This window comes from Monodelphis domestica, chromosome 7 (assembly GCF_027887165.1).
Source record: "Monodelphis domestica isolate mMonDom1 chromosome 7, mMonDom1.pri, whole genome shotgun sequence".
NCBI lineage: Eukaryota > Metazoa > Chordata > Mammalia > Didelphimorphia > Didelphidae > Monodelphis > Monodelphis domestica.
The window spans coordinates 65,593,426-65,606,935 of NC_077233.1; the positions used below are offsets into that span (position 1 = coordinate 65,593,426).

Genomic DNA, 13,510 nt, shown 5'->3' on the forward strand with positions numbered 1-13,510 from the left:
GACAGATCTGGGAATCATCAAGACTTGGATTCAAAGGTTGCCTTTGACTCATACTTGCTGTCTGACCACAGGCAGTTAATGCTCTTAATTTCTAGGTTCTTCTAAGCGATTCTCTAAGACTATTCTTAGACTATTAGACTATGTCACTTGACTATTATAGTCAACAGATGCATGGGATCAGGAGGAGTTCCTGACACCATTAAAATCACAAGATTTGATCCTGCATGTGCATTGCTGAGCTCGCCATTGGCCTTTCTTCCAGCCACACCTTCATGGATATTTGGGGAATTCTCATAGGATCATAGACTCAGAGCTGTAGGAGGAGCTTCAGAGACCACCCGAGTCCAACTCCCTTGTGTTAACAGAAGAAACTGAAGCACAGAGGTTGAGGGACGGGGCCAGATTTGATTTGGAAGTCAAGGCTTCCTAACTTCAAATCGGATGTTGGGAGCTGATCCTTGCTGTGGAGGTAGGCTTTCCTTCTCCTCACCTGATCCCCAAGTACTAGCAGAGAACTTCCCTTTGGTGATTGGTCAGTATGGCTATTATTATTATATTATTTACTGTCACCCTGTTGTTTGCAAAGTACTTTATGTACTTTATCTCACTGGAGTCTCACAACAACCTGATGAGATAGTTGCTATGATTAAAGCCATTTTACAGAAGGGGAAACAGAGGCTTAATAAAGTTAGGTGAGTATTAGTGCCCAGAGTCAAGCCCAAGATCCATCTTTCCACTACTTTAGATTGTTTCACTGAGACTTACAGCTCATCATATAACCCCTCACTCTTGGATAGAACTAATAACTTTTCCAAGTGCTTTTATGTATACTTTATAATATGTACCCTTTAAAATTGTGTTTTTAGGACTTCAGAGTGAGAAATAGCCTTCAAATTCTCCTGATCCACTCCCTTCATTTTGCAAGTGAAGACACTGCCAAGGCATAGATCCTTTGGTATAATCACTCAATACAACAAATACTTAATATTTAATATGGTCAAATACCGTTTTAGATTCTGGGGCTAAAAAGTGGTCCAGTCCCTGTATGCAAATTCTATGGAGGACAGGGGAAGGATGACAAAATAATATATATTTATGTGTTATTTAAACATAAATAATATATTTAGAGCATATAGATTATAAATATACAAATACTAATATTAAATAAATAGAATATATTCAAATATACAATAATATATGATACAAAATAGTATGATAGAAATGAGAATGTGTGCAACTGGGCCAAATGAGGAGAAAGGAGAGCAGTGTGGTATAGTGGACTCTGCTTTGGAGAAAGAGGATCTGGGTTCAGATTTTGTTTCTTCCACTTACCATGTGATCTTTAAGCAAGGCACTCTAAAATCTAAGCCTCAGCTTTATCATCTGTAAAATGGTGAGGTTGGATTTAATGACCTCTCAAGTATAATTTTCAGTCTATAATCCTACGTAGGAGGTTTGGGGTTGGGCTGTAGAATTACTTTTTTAGCAAATTTTATCTAATATCTCATCAGTGATGGAACAGAGGCCAGAGCCTGGGAACCCCAGTGGCTTTTCAGCTACATTGATTTCCCCTCTATATGTCCTCTCTCCTTCCATCTATGAAGACAAAGAGACAGAGAGACAGAGAAAGAGACAGAGAAAGAGAGAATTGATGAAGAGAGATAAAGCCAGAGACAAAAATGGAGAGAAGCAAAGAGAGGAGAGAATCAGAGCAAGAGAGAGCCAGAGAGCCAGGGATAGAAAGAGAGAGAGAGAGAGAGACAGACAGACAGACAGAAAGACAGAGAGACAGAGACTAGGAAACAGAGAGACAGAGAAAGAGAGTCAGACAGTGACAGAGACAGAGGCAGAGAGGCAGAGCTTGGGGAGTCTACATTTAGGCTTCTGAATTTTAGATTTGTGTAAACAGAATTGAGTAACTTGTATGCAACAATGAACCCAGTGAATTGACAGCTAAGTAATGTTAACCAGTTCCTGCATTGTGACAGTGATTCCTCTCCCTCAAAGGACTATTTCAGTGAATCCAAGGCTGTTGTTGATTCACAAATTAAATGGTGCATTATTTTTGTCATTTGAGATTCTCATAATTGAATGCTGTTTGCCACTCAATTTCTTTCATAAACCCTGGATGATTAGCTTGGTTTTTCATGGGTGGCTTCTTTTGGGGTGCTACAGCCTGTCTCTTTGCATTTCTATATCCGTCTGGGATTTCTTCAAAATTCATAACTAAGTTTCCAAAACCATCCCCAACAATTGAAGTATTTGAAGAAGGGAAAATAAAATAAAAGCTGGGTGTGGGGAAAAGGGGGGGGGCGGTGCTTTAGGTAGAAATAGACAAATATTCTTTGGAAAGATGGCCTGGGTCTGTGGGTCTGTTTGCTGGCAAGACAACGCATGTGGAATGTACATATGGAAGAAATTCCTGTAAATTTCTTCCAGGCACGGTCTGAGACAATGGGAGAAAATGGGGAGTTTTGTAACTTGTTCAGCCAAAGGGCGGACTCTCTGGAGTGGCACCATGGGGCTGTTTTGAACTGAATCCTTTCCTAAAACTTCCCAGGGTCAAGGGGAGAAATGAGCTGGACCAACTTGTTCCAAACTCTGACGAATGCTTGCTCCCCATTTACTGAAATATAGGACCACTGGGAGTAACTGACCCTCAGTCAGCCAGGTGCAGCAAGTTTGGAAAAGGGTGGGATGGAGACGTGTGCTTCAATCCCATATGGTTGTGAGCAGCTGGTCACACACACCCACTCTCTCTCTGTCTCTCTCTGTCTCTCTCTGTCTCTCTCTGTTTCTGTCTCTCTGTCTCTCTCTCTGTCTCTCTCTCTCTGTCTCTTTCTGTCTCTCTGTCTCTGTCTCTCTGTCTCTGTCTCTGTCTCTCTGTCTCTCTGTCTTTCTCTCTCTCTCTCTGTCTCTTTCTGTCTCTCTGTCTCTCTCTCTCTGTCTCTCTCTCTCTCTCTCTCTCTCTCTCTCTCTCTCTCTGTCTCTCTCTCTCTCTCTGTCTCTGTCTCTCTCTGTCTCTCTCTCTCTCTGTCTCTGTCTCTCTCTCTCTCTGTCTCTCTCTCTCTCTCTCTCTCTGTCTCTCTCTCTCTCTCTCTCTCTCTCTCTCTCTCTCTCTCTCTCTCTCTCTCTCTCTCTCTCTCTCTCTCTCTCTCTCTCTCTCTCTCTCTCTCTCTCTCTCTCTCTCTCTCTCTCTCTCTCTCTCTCTCTCTCTCTGTCTGTCTCTCCCCCACCCCAAGGATCCAGATTTTTGCATAGTCAGAGATCACAAGCCTTTCCCTGTCTACCTCAGGGATATCTCTGGGTCATAATCGGCCACCTATGTCTCATTCTCTGTCCCATCCTTCTCCTTGCTGATGCTTGGACTATGTATTTGCCTTGGTGTGATGTGACTCCAGCATTATCACACTCATAAAGGTCACTCACAGCAATCACCCCCTAGTCACACTGATGACCAACTTTTTAAACACATATAAAATGTCAGCTTACTACCTACTCCAGGCTAGTCTGGAAATACCTGCTTCAGTAAAGACTAGTCCAGATGCTGGCTCCTTGGGGCAGCTAGGCAGCTAAGTGGATTGAGAGCCAGGCCCAGAGACGGGAGGTCCTGGGTTCAAATCTGACCTCAGATACTTCCCAGCTGTGTGGCCCTGGGTAAGTCACTTATTCCCCATTGCCTAGCCCTTACTACTCTTCTGCCTTGGAACCAATGTACCATATTGATTCCAAGATGGAAGGCAAGGGTTTATTAAAAAGAAATGAGAAAGGCTGGCTCCTGAGTCTCTCAAACAAGGTTGTGAAATAGTAGTTACCTATAAACCTTGGTGCCATGGAAGCAGCTGTTTCTCCTCTCTCCCCTTTGGACCCCAGAAAACCTTTATCTTCTCTTACTTCATCAGCTTCACTTTTAATGCAGAAAGATCTATAACATGTGGCAAATTTGCCATTGAACCTTTGAACCTAGCAAGTCTGGTCCTGGGACAACAATCTAGACCAGACCCCTACTGAAAGTCTTTCTGGCTTAAAGCTGCCAGGCTGGCATTGGCTTTAAGAACCTCCACACTGGAGGATGGAAGGGTGTGAGTAGGACTGAGGTCCTCTTCCCTTGCTCTGGGGGGGGTATGTGGGGGCGCTTAGCCCTGAGGAGATGGATAGGCATCCTTGCTACAGTCTCCTTGCCCTCTCTACCCTGGCTGAAACCTGGAACCCGTACTGGCTCCCTGCTTCTGCTATGTGAGCCTTTTGCCTTGTCTTACTGGAAAATGGGCTTCCCCAACACATCACAATCTTTTTACCAGCCCCAGCCCCCCCATAGGTGCTTTCTAACTCTCCCTTTCAAACTACCCCCCCCCACACACACACACACGCTTTTCAGCACTCCCTCCTCAAGGAGAGCATGGACTGTTGTGTTCACATTCATTTATACCCCTGGGCACTTAGAGCAGAGCCTGGCATGTCCTAAGCATTTAGTAAGTGCTTTATCTATAGATAGATCTCAACACATTGCATACATATGTAAATTCGGGTATCTAGTTCCTTAGCCAAACCGAACTCCATGAAGTTTGTCTGGCAACGTTCTTGTCCTTTTCTTTCTCTATTCCCTCCCTCCCCAACACCCTAGTGTCCTAGGGGGTCGTGTTAGTCAGTCAATCAATAAACATTTATTAAATGCTTACTATTTGCCAGGCATGGAGCTAGTCACTGGGATACAAAGAGGAAAAAGAAAGACAGCTTCTGCTCTCAAGGAGCAAACAATATAATTGAGGCAGGGCAATGGGTCCAGGGCAGCTTGGTAGCTCAGGGAATAGAGAGCCACATCTAGAGATGGGAAGTTCTGGGTTCAAATGTGACCTCAGACATTTCCTAGCTGTGTGACCCTGAGCAAGTCATTTAACCCTCATTGCCTAGCCCTTATTGCTCTTCTGCCTTGGAGCCAATACTTAGTATTGATTCTAAGACAAAAAGTAAGGGTTTAAATAAAAACCAATATAATGGAGAAAGACTATATGAATAGAGGCTGAAAAGCTAAGATGGGGGAAGGTACCTCTTCCTTTCCTACCCCTAACCCAAGATGGGAATGTCCAAAAGAGTGAAACCAGGCAGGAAATGAAGAGATGACTTGGAACCCCTCCTTAAATGGAGATTTCGAAGTTCATGGCTCTGCCTTCCCATCAGATGGGCAAAGGGTACTGATGAAGTCCAAATCCCCAAGTCTGATTGGATCTTTTTTTTTCACTTTAAACATTATGTTATTTGGTCATTTCCAAACATTATTCATTGGAAACAAAGATCATTTTCTTTTCCTCCCCCCCCCCCCTTCCCATCACCTTTCCCTCTCCCATAGCCGACGCACGATTCCACTGGGTATCACATGTGTTCTTGGTTTGAACCCATTTCCATGTTGTTGGTATTTGCATTAGAGTGTTCATTTAGAGTCTCTCCTCAGTCATATCCCCTCCACCCCTGTAGTCAAGCAGTTGCTTTTTCTCGGTGTTTTTACTCCCACAGTTTATCCTCTGCTTGTGGATAGTGTTTTTTAGATCCCTGCAGATTGTTCAGGGACATTGCATTGACACTAATGGAGAAGTCCATTACCTTCGATTATACCACAGTGTATCAGTCTCTGTGTGCAATGTTCTCCTGGATCTGCTCCTTTCACTCTACATCACTTCCTGGAGGTTGTTCCAGTCTCCATGGAATTCCTCCACTTTATTATTCCTTTTAGCACAATAGTATTCCATCACCAACATATACCACACTTTGTTCAGCCATTCCCCAATTGAAGGACATCCCCTTGTTTTCCAATTTTTGGCCACCACAAAGAGCTCAGCTATGAATATTCTTGTACAAGTCTTTTTCCTTATTATCCCTTTGGGGTACAAACCCAGCAGTACTATGGCTATTGTTTTTTAGATCCCTGCAGATTGTTCAGGGACATTGCATTGACACTAATGGAGAAGTCCATTACCTTCGATTGTACCACAGTGTATCAGTCTCTGTGTGCAATGTTCTCAAAGGGCAGACAGTCTTTTATTGCCCTTTGGGCATAGTTCCAAATTGCCCTCCAGAATGGCTGGATCAATTCACAACTCCACCAGCAATGAATTAGTGTCCCTACTTTGCCACATCCCCTCCAGCATTCATTACTTTCCATAGCTATTATGTTAGCCAATCTGCTAGGTGTGAGGTGATACCTCAGAGTTGTTTTGATTTGCATCTCTCTGATTATAAGAGATGTAGAGCACTTTTTCATGTGCTTATTAATAGTTTTGTTTTCTTTATCTGAAAACTGCCTGTTCATGTCCCTTGCCCATTTAACAACTGGAGAATGGCTTGATTTTTTGTACAATTGATTTAGCTCTTTGTAAATTTGAGTAATTAAACCTTTGTCAGAGGTTTTTATGAAGATTGCTTCCCAATTTGTTGCTTCCCTTCTGATTTCAGTTACATTGGTTTTGTTTGTACAAACCCTTTTTAATTTGATGTATTCCAGATTATTTATTTTGCATTTTGTGACACTTTCTAAGTCTTGCTTGGTTTTAAAATCTTTCCCTTCCCAAAGGTCTGACATGTATACTATGCTGTGTTTGCCTAATTTTCTTATAGTTTCCTTCTTTATGTTCAAGTCATTCACCCATTTTGAATTTATCTTGGTGTAGGGTGTCAGGTGTTGATCAATTCCTAGTCTCTCCCACACTGTCTTCCAATTTTCCAAGCAGTTTTTATGAAATAGTGGATTTTTGTCCCAAAAGCTGGGATCTTTGGGCTTATCATAGACTGTCTTACTGAGGTCCTTTTTACCCCAAGTCTATTCCACTGATCCTCCTTTCTGTCTCTTAGCCAGTACCAAATTGTTTTGATGACCGCTGCTTTATAATATAGTTTGAGATCTGGGATTGCAAGGCCCCCATCATTTGTGTTTTTTTTTTTCATTATTTCCCGGGATATCCGTCTGATTGGATCTTACAGAATGCAAGTGTTGCTATTTATATTGTGCTTTTTCTTTTTCTTTGTATCCTTAGAATTTAGCACAGGGCTAGTACATAGGAAGCTTTAAGAAATGCTTCTTGATTGATTGATTAGTTGAATCGAGATCTGTTCTCAATAGGCAGAGCCTCACACTCCAGACTTTTCCTTTCTCATCTTCTGATATTCTGAAGACAAAAAACCTAACTCATGCTTGGGTGCTCATGGTCGGTAATATCTTGGTTTGCCATTTCTCTTCCTTGCACTTTCTGCTAATAAAAGTCTCTTGAAGACATGGTATCTTAGTGCTGTGGACCTCATCTTTGGAAGTGTTGATTTCAATGGGATAGCTGTAGGAGACTCGAATGCCCTTCTGCAGCATCTCTGAAATCATGCCCGTCAGGTCCCCTCTGCTTTGATATCTAAACCTTGGGAGCTGTGCCCTAGCTGAGACCTGCTGGGTTTAACCCCCACCTCCCATGGGTTTTCTCCCATAACTCAGTCATTGCTTAGGCCCACTCTCATGAATTCAACTCATTCTGTGAAAGGAAATCTAACGGAGGTCTTGAAATATGAAAGACTTCAAGCTTTGTACCAAGCTAGTCTGTCCCCCATTCTCAATTCATCCCTGTTTCCAAGACACTTGCTGCTACGTTCCCAGCAACTCTGTCTAGATTCTAATTGGGCTGATTGGAGTTGGATTTTCCCTTCATCTTCCTGGGTTAGAAATACAAATGACTATGATCTGGTTCCCTCACCATTCTCCAGGTTACAGAGGACTACTTTTTTGTTTTATGCCTCAACCATTTACAGACCATTTACAGGCTAATCTCAGACCCCATTTCCTGAGTCCAGATGGCGGTGTCAGAGTACCTTTGTGTGAAGGGAGGGAAGGAACTATCTAGAGAGGAAGAAAGCTTTGGGGGCAGTGGCAAACTGGGGAGAGCTCTCTCTCAGCCGGAACAGTTAGCTATTGGCAGTAAAGTCAAAAGGCTTTCTGTACCCCCCTGGGTTGGAGGCTTCAGAGTTCAACTTGGAAGTCATGTAAATTTAATATTTTTTCCCAGTGATTTGGACAAAGGCATAGATAGTAGGCTCATCACATCTGCAGAGGATACCAAACCAAGAGGGACAGCTAACACAGTGGGTGATGAGATCCAGAAAGATTTTGACAGACTTAAATGTTTGGCTGAATTTAACATGATGAAATTCAAAAGCATGTATGTAAAGGTTTGCACTTGAGTACCAACAGTGACAACAAGGACACCAATCTAATTTCACAAGGGTAAGAAGCATGGAGAGGCCACAGTTGTTCTGAAAATGATCTGGGGATGTGGGTGGACTACAAGCTCTGCAAGTGTGAGGCAGCAACCTCAAAAGCTAATGGGAGGGGGCTGCTAGGTAGTTTAGTGGATTGAGAGCCAGACCTAGAGACAGGAGGTCATGGCTTGAAAGCTGGCTTCAGATACTTCCTAGCTGTGTGACCCTGGGCAAGTCACTTAACACTCATTGCTTAGCCCTTACTGTTCTTCTGCCTTAAAACCAATACAAAATGTTAATTCTAAGACAAAAGGTAAAGGTTTTTTAAAAAGCTAATGGAAACTTAGGCTATATTGAGAGAGGCATAGCTTTCAGGAAAAGAGAGGTTCTCTGCCTTCATCCAGGCTCCTCTGGAGCATTGCCTTCAATTCTGGGGACCACGACTTAACAGCAGAAGGATCAGGCATGCCAATTAGTTAAGATTTTTTCCTACATGTGCAAATGTGTTTTAAGTACAAATAATTAAAAGAAGATGTTATAATTTTACTTTGAAAAAAACATTTTTCTCCTATCTCTAGTGGGTGCAAATGCATTGCATCAATGGACACAACTTGGTCCTTCAAGGCGTCCTTACATTCCTGTCCTTCTTCAAGAGAGATATTAAGAAGCTGGAGAGCATCCTGAGGAAGGGCATTAAGACAGAGAAACATCTCAAGTCCATGACACCGAAGTAACTAGGAATGTTTGTCCTGGATAAGAGCACATGTGGCAGAGGATGGGAGGATGCGGTCACTATTTTTGAGTATCTGAAGGATTGCCATGTAAAGGAAGGGGGTAATTTCTTTACTCGGGGACTTCTGGTTGAAGTAGGGGCAATGGAGAGGCATATCTAATTTGGATGTCAGGAAAAACTTCCTAACAATTGGAACCATTCAAAAGGAGATGACCTGGAGCCGCCATGATGGCTTCCCACTTCTAAGGGTGATGTCTTCAAGCAGGGCTGGATGGCTTCTTGTCAGATACGATGTAATCAGTATTCCTTTGGTTATGGGTCAGATTAGATGGATGCCGAGGTACTTTCTCTCTTGTTCTCTCTTCCCTGGAGACTCTGTGATTCTGTAATTTTGTGACATGTAAGTCTATAGAGGATTTTAGAGACCTTCTAGTTTGACTTTACATTTTTCAGATGAGGAAATCAAGAAGTTAAATGACTTGTCTAAGATCACACAAGTAGTTCAATGCTTGAGTTAGGAATTTGAACCCAGGTCCTCTAACATAAAATCTTTGTCCTTTGCAGTCTATTATATTGGCATTACTCTATTTTTATTATCACATCTCTAAAAGGATTCATTTTTCCCTGTTCTTCTCCATCAGAAAGAAAAGGGCCATTCAGGCACCTCCTAATTTGATCTTCTTTCTCTCCCTACTTCTGACTTTTCTGTAGACCCTGAAAGTAACAGAATCTTTTTGCTTCTTTGGGGCTTGGGCTTAAGCAAACATTTTCTACCAGCTGGAGAGAGTTTATATCCAAGTCATCCTATGCTAACACTGCTTTATTGTCAAGGACTATTAAGTTAAAGGTTCTTTTAGTGGCTCAGAGAATAAAGTTGGATTTTTTTCCCCTTTGTGAACATGCTCTGTCTTGACTCCTTCTTTGGCCCTGGCAGGGGGTGGGGTGGGAGATTGTGTTATTCCAATTGGTGGCAAACTGTTTTGCTTATGTTTCTTTAGGCAGTGGTACCTGAGAGCTTCCTGTTGGTTTGGCTGCTTCCAGAGAACGGCTTCCCATCCTCCTCTGTTTGTGAAACTCTCAAAGGTCAGTTCCAATTTCTCATCCTAATCACTCAGGTCTCAAATGAAGCCCTTCTCTCCTATGATGTGTGGAAGTTTATCCTGATTCTAGTTCTATGTCTGATAAAACACAGATCACTTAGAGCACAAGATAAACAGTTCTTTTAATAAAAATATATCCAGAAAGCTTCAGGAGAAAGCAATACCCTCCCCAGGAATGGAAAAGCCACCAGCTTGGAGATTAAAAGTCATTATCAAGGAAATTCCTGAGAGCCTTGGGGGGTGCCTGGCCATCAGGGTGCTAAAACTATTTTTATAGTCTCCTTGCTCAAAGGGTCCACAGCTGGGTCCCAGATCCATTCATCTAGAGGCAGTCTTGCCTCTGCAACTGCCCCAGACCTGCTCAACAGTGTCTTGGCTCACAAAAGCCCTGATTGATGCTTTAAGAATGTGGGAATTCATTATGAAGGACCTTCTTCCTAAGGTGTAGATTCTTCTTCTTCTTCTTCTTCTTCTTCTTCTTCTTCTTCTTCTTCTTCTTCTTCTTCTTCTTCTTCTTCTTCTTCTTCTTCTTCTTCTTCTTCTTCTTCTTCTTCTTCTTCTTCTTCTTCTTCTTCTTCTTGTTCTTCTTGTTCTTCTTCTTCTTCTTGTTCTTCTTGTTCTTGTTCTTGTTCTTGTTCTTGTTCTTGTTCTTGTTCTTCTTCTTGTTCTTCTTCTTCTTCTTCTTCTTCTTCTTCTTCTTCTTCTTCATATTTTATTCTTTAGATGCTAGCTAATATTTATTTATTGGCTTCCATCCATTTATTCATTCATTCATTCATTCATTTATTTGTTTGTTTATTTGTTCGTTTGTTTGTTTATTTATTTCTTTTGGGGGTGTTTGCATTAGGATGTTCATTTAGAGTCTACATCCCCAACCATGCTAGCTAATATTTAGAGCTTGAAGAGATCTTAAAAATAATTTAGTTGGGGGTAGCAGGTGGACTTCCTAGCTGTGCAACCCTGAGCAAATCACTTACCTAACCCCAATTGCCTAGTCCTTACTGCACCTTCTGCCTTGGAATCAATGCTTAGTATCAATTCTAAGACAGATGGTCAGGGTTACAAAAAACATTTAGTCCAACTGTTTCATCTAGCAGTGAGGACACTGAGACCTGGGGAGCTGAAGGAGATTTGGATCCCATAGGAAGGCTGCATTTTGGAGGTAGTGCCCACCATGAGGAAATCGCCAACTTTTAGAAACATTAAAGAAAGCCACACATAAGGGGAAAAACTGAATTCGGTAACTATGCATAATTTATAACATTTCTATAGCATTTTGAAGCATTCAAAACACATGGGTAGCAGCTCACCTAATGAGATGGTTACTTCAGGCATTACTCGCTCATTTAACAAAATACTGAGGCTCCAAGATAGCAGTCAATCTTCCCATGGTCATGATCGATGTGTCTGAGGCTACATTTGAACTCATATCTTCCTGACTCCAGGCCTAGCCCTCTGTTCATTGTTCTACCTATCAGTCTGCCCTCTCTACTTCCAGGCAAACAATTCCAAGCACCATTGTCATCTGTGAAGAGTGACACCTTGGTCAATAGATTCCTTGATGCCCAGGACTGACTTGTATAGGAAGCACAGCTGAGAAGTAGTATCTCTTGTTCACCTGTGTATAATGTTTCAGTTTGTAAGATTGAAGATAGGTTTCCTTGGCAACCAAAATGAATCAGAAATAGCCAGCAGATTTGCACTCCTTCGGTCCTATGAAGTAGGTACTGTAATTATTTGTAATTCAGTTGTGTTTGACTATTTGTAACCTTGTGGATCACTGCACAGCAGGATTGTCCAGGAGATTTTCTTGTTCTTTTTTCTTTTCTTTTGCACTTTCTATTCCTTTTATCTTTTTTTAATTGCATGCAGAAAGTTTTTAAACAATTGTTTTTTGACCTTTTTCAATTCCAATTTCATCCCCTGCCCACAGCAGTAAACAATCTGATTTAGGTTATTCTGGCAATCATATCAGGCAATACACATTTCCACATGCCCCATGTCGTGAAAGAAGACATATATCCCACATGAAAGAATAAACTCATAAAGGAAGTAAGCTAACCACTTTATATTCTCCATGAATTCTTCTCTAGTGAAAAAAATGTGTCTCGTTTCACAAAATAATGAATAGGGAAATGTGTTATATAACATCATATGCCCAACCTATATCATATCACTTGCCTTTTTAAGGAGGGGGGAAGAGTGGAAGGAGGAAGAAAACAGATGACAAAATATCAAAAAATGAATATTAAAAATTATATAGACATAATCTGGAAAAAATAGAAATAAATTAAAAAATAAATACCATTATATGTGAGTAAGAGTTGAAAAAAGAAATTCTATGGTTCAATATGCATTCATACGCTGACAGTTACTTCTATGGCTGTGAACAGTATTTTTCATCATGAGGCCTTTGGAGTTGTCTTGGGTCCGTGCATTGATGATGATAGTTTGGTTCTTCAAAGCTGATCATCGTACAGTATTTTTGTTACTCTCTATAATATCCTCCAGGTTCTGATCATTTCACTTTGCATCAGTTCATATAGATCTTTCTGGGTTTTTCTGAAATAATTTAATTCATCATTTCTTATGGTGCATTCATATTCCATTATAACCACATACCATAACTTGTCCAGCCATTCCCATGGGATTTTCTTGACAGAGATACTGGAATGCTTTGCCACTTCCCTCTCCTGTGGATTAAGGTAAATAGAGATTAAGTGACTTGCCCAGGTTCACACAGTTAGTGTCTGAGGCCACATTTGAACTCAGGTCTTCCTGATTCCAGGTTTCCACTGAGCTACTTAGCTTCCTCTTATACTACAATTATTATGCATACCATTAAGTAATGGTTCTCTGATCTTAAACATTTCTTCAAATGATGAGTATTCCCTCCAGTGATGTCGATAGCAACCCTTTTATGGTTCCCCATCCTGTGGGACTCTCATCTATATCCTCATAAAAATTCTCCACAAGGGGTTCATCCAATATGCTGGGAGCCTTCTTTGAATTCTCTTGATATTGGCTAGGAACCAAAGAAGCAGACAGAGTATCCATCAGCTGTTTCTTACTTTAGTATGGGAGCTATTCAGTTTTTCTTCTTTTTTGACCTTTTCTCTGTTGGCTTCTTAGCTACCACTTCTCTTGTGTAATACCTCGTCTGTAGTTCATTTTAGGATTAAAAGTCGAGAGTTGTAAGGACTCTGTTTAGAAGACACTGAACCCAGCCCCTTCGTTTTACAGAAAGGAAACCAAGGCATAGAGAGATTACATGACTTGCCTTTTGTTTTCTAGCTGATAAGTGACAGAGGCAAGGTCTAAATCTAGATTTTCCTGACTCCAGGTTTAGTGCCATCTCCATTAGCAGCCTGCTAATGCCTACCATATGCTTGTCCATTGTGAGGTGAGCCTTCATTTCAACTCTACGGTGACTCCTTGGCTACAGTAT

The 13,510-nt window shown here is 41.5% G+C and overlaps 1 protein-coding gene across 5 annotated transcripts in view; it reads left to right on the top strand.

Annotated features, from left to right (window-relative positions):
- FBLN2 (fibulin 2) overlaps positions 1-13,510 on the top strand; it is a 258,583-nt gene that overhangs the window by 45,238 nt on the left and 199,835 nt on the right. For 3 of the 5 annotated variants that reach the window (XM_007500354.3, XM_056804787.1, XM_007500355.3), the window contains exon 2: positions 9,961-10,045. The exons of 1 other annotated variant lie outside the window; for it this stretch is intronic. The gene's annotated coding sequence lies outside the window, so the exon portion shown is untranslated. Of the gene's footprint in view, positions 1-361; positions 470-9,960; positions 10,046-13,510 lie in introns of those variants that run through there. One more of the 5 variants, XM_016424544.2, reaches the window with a different exon arrangement.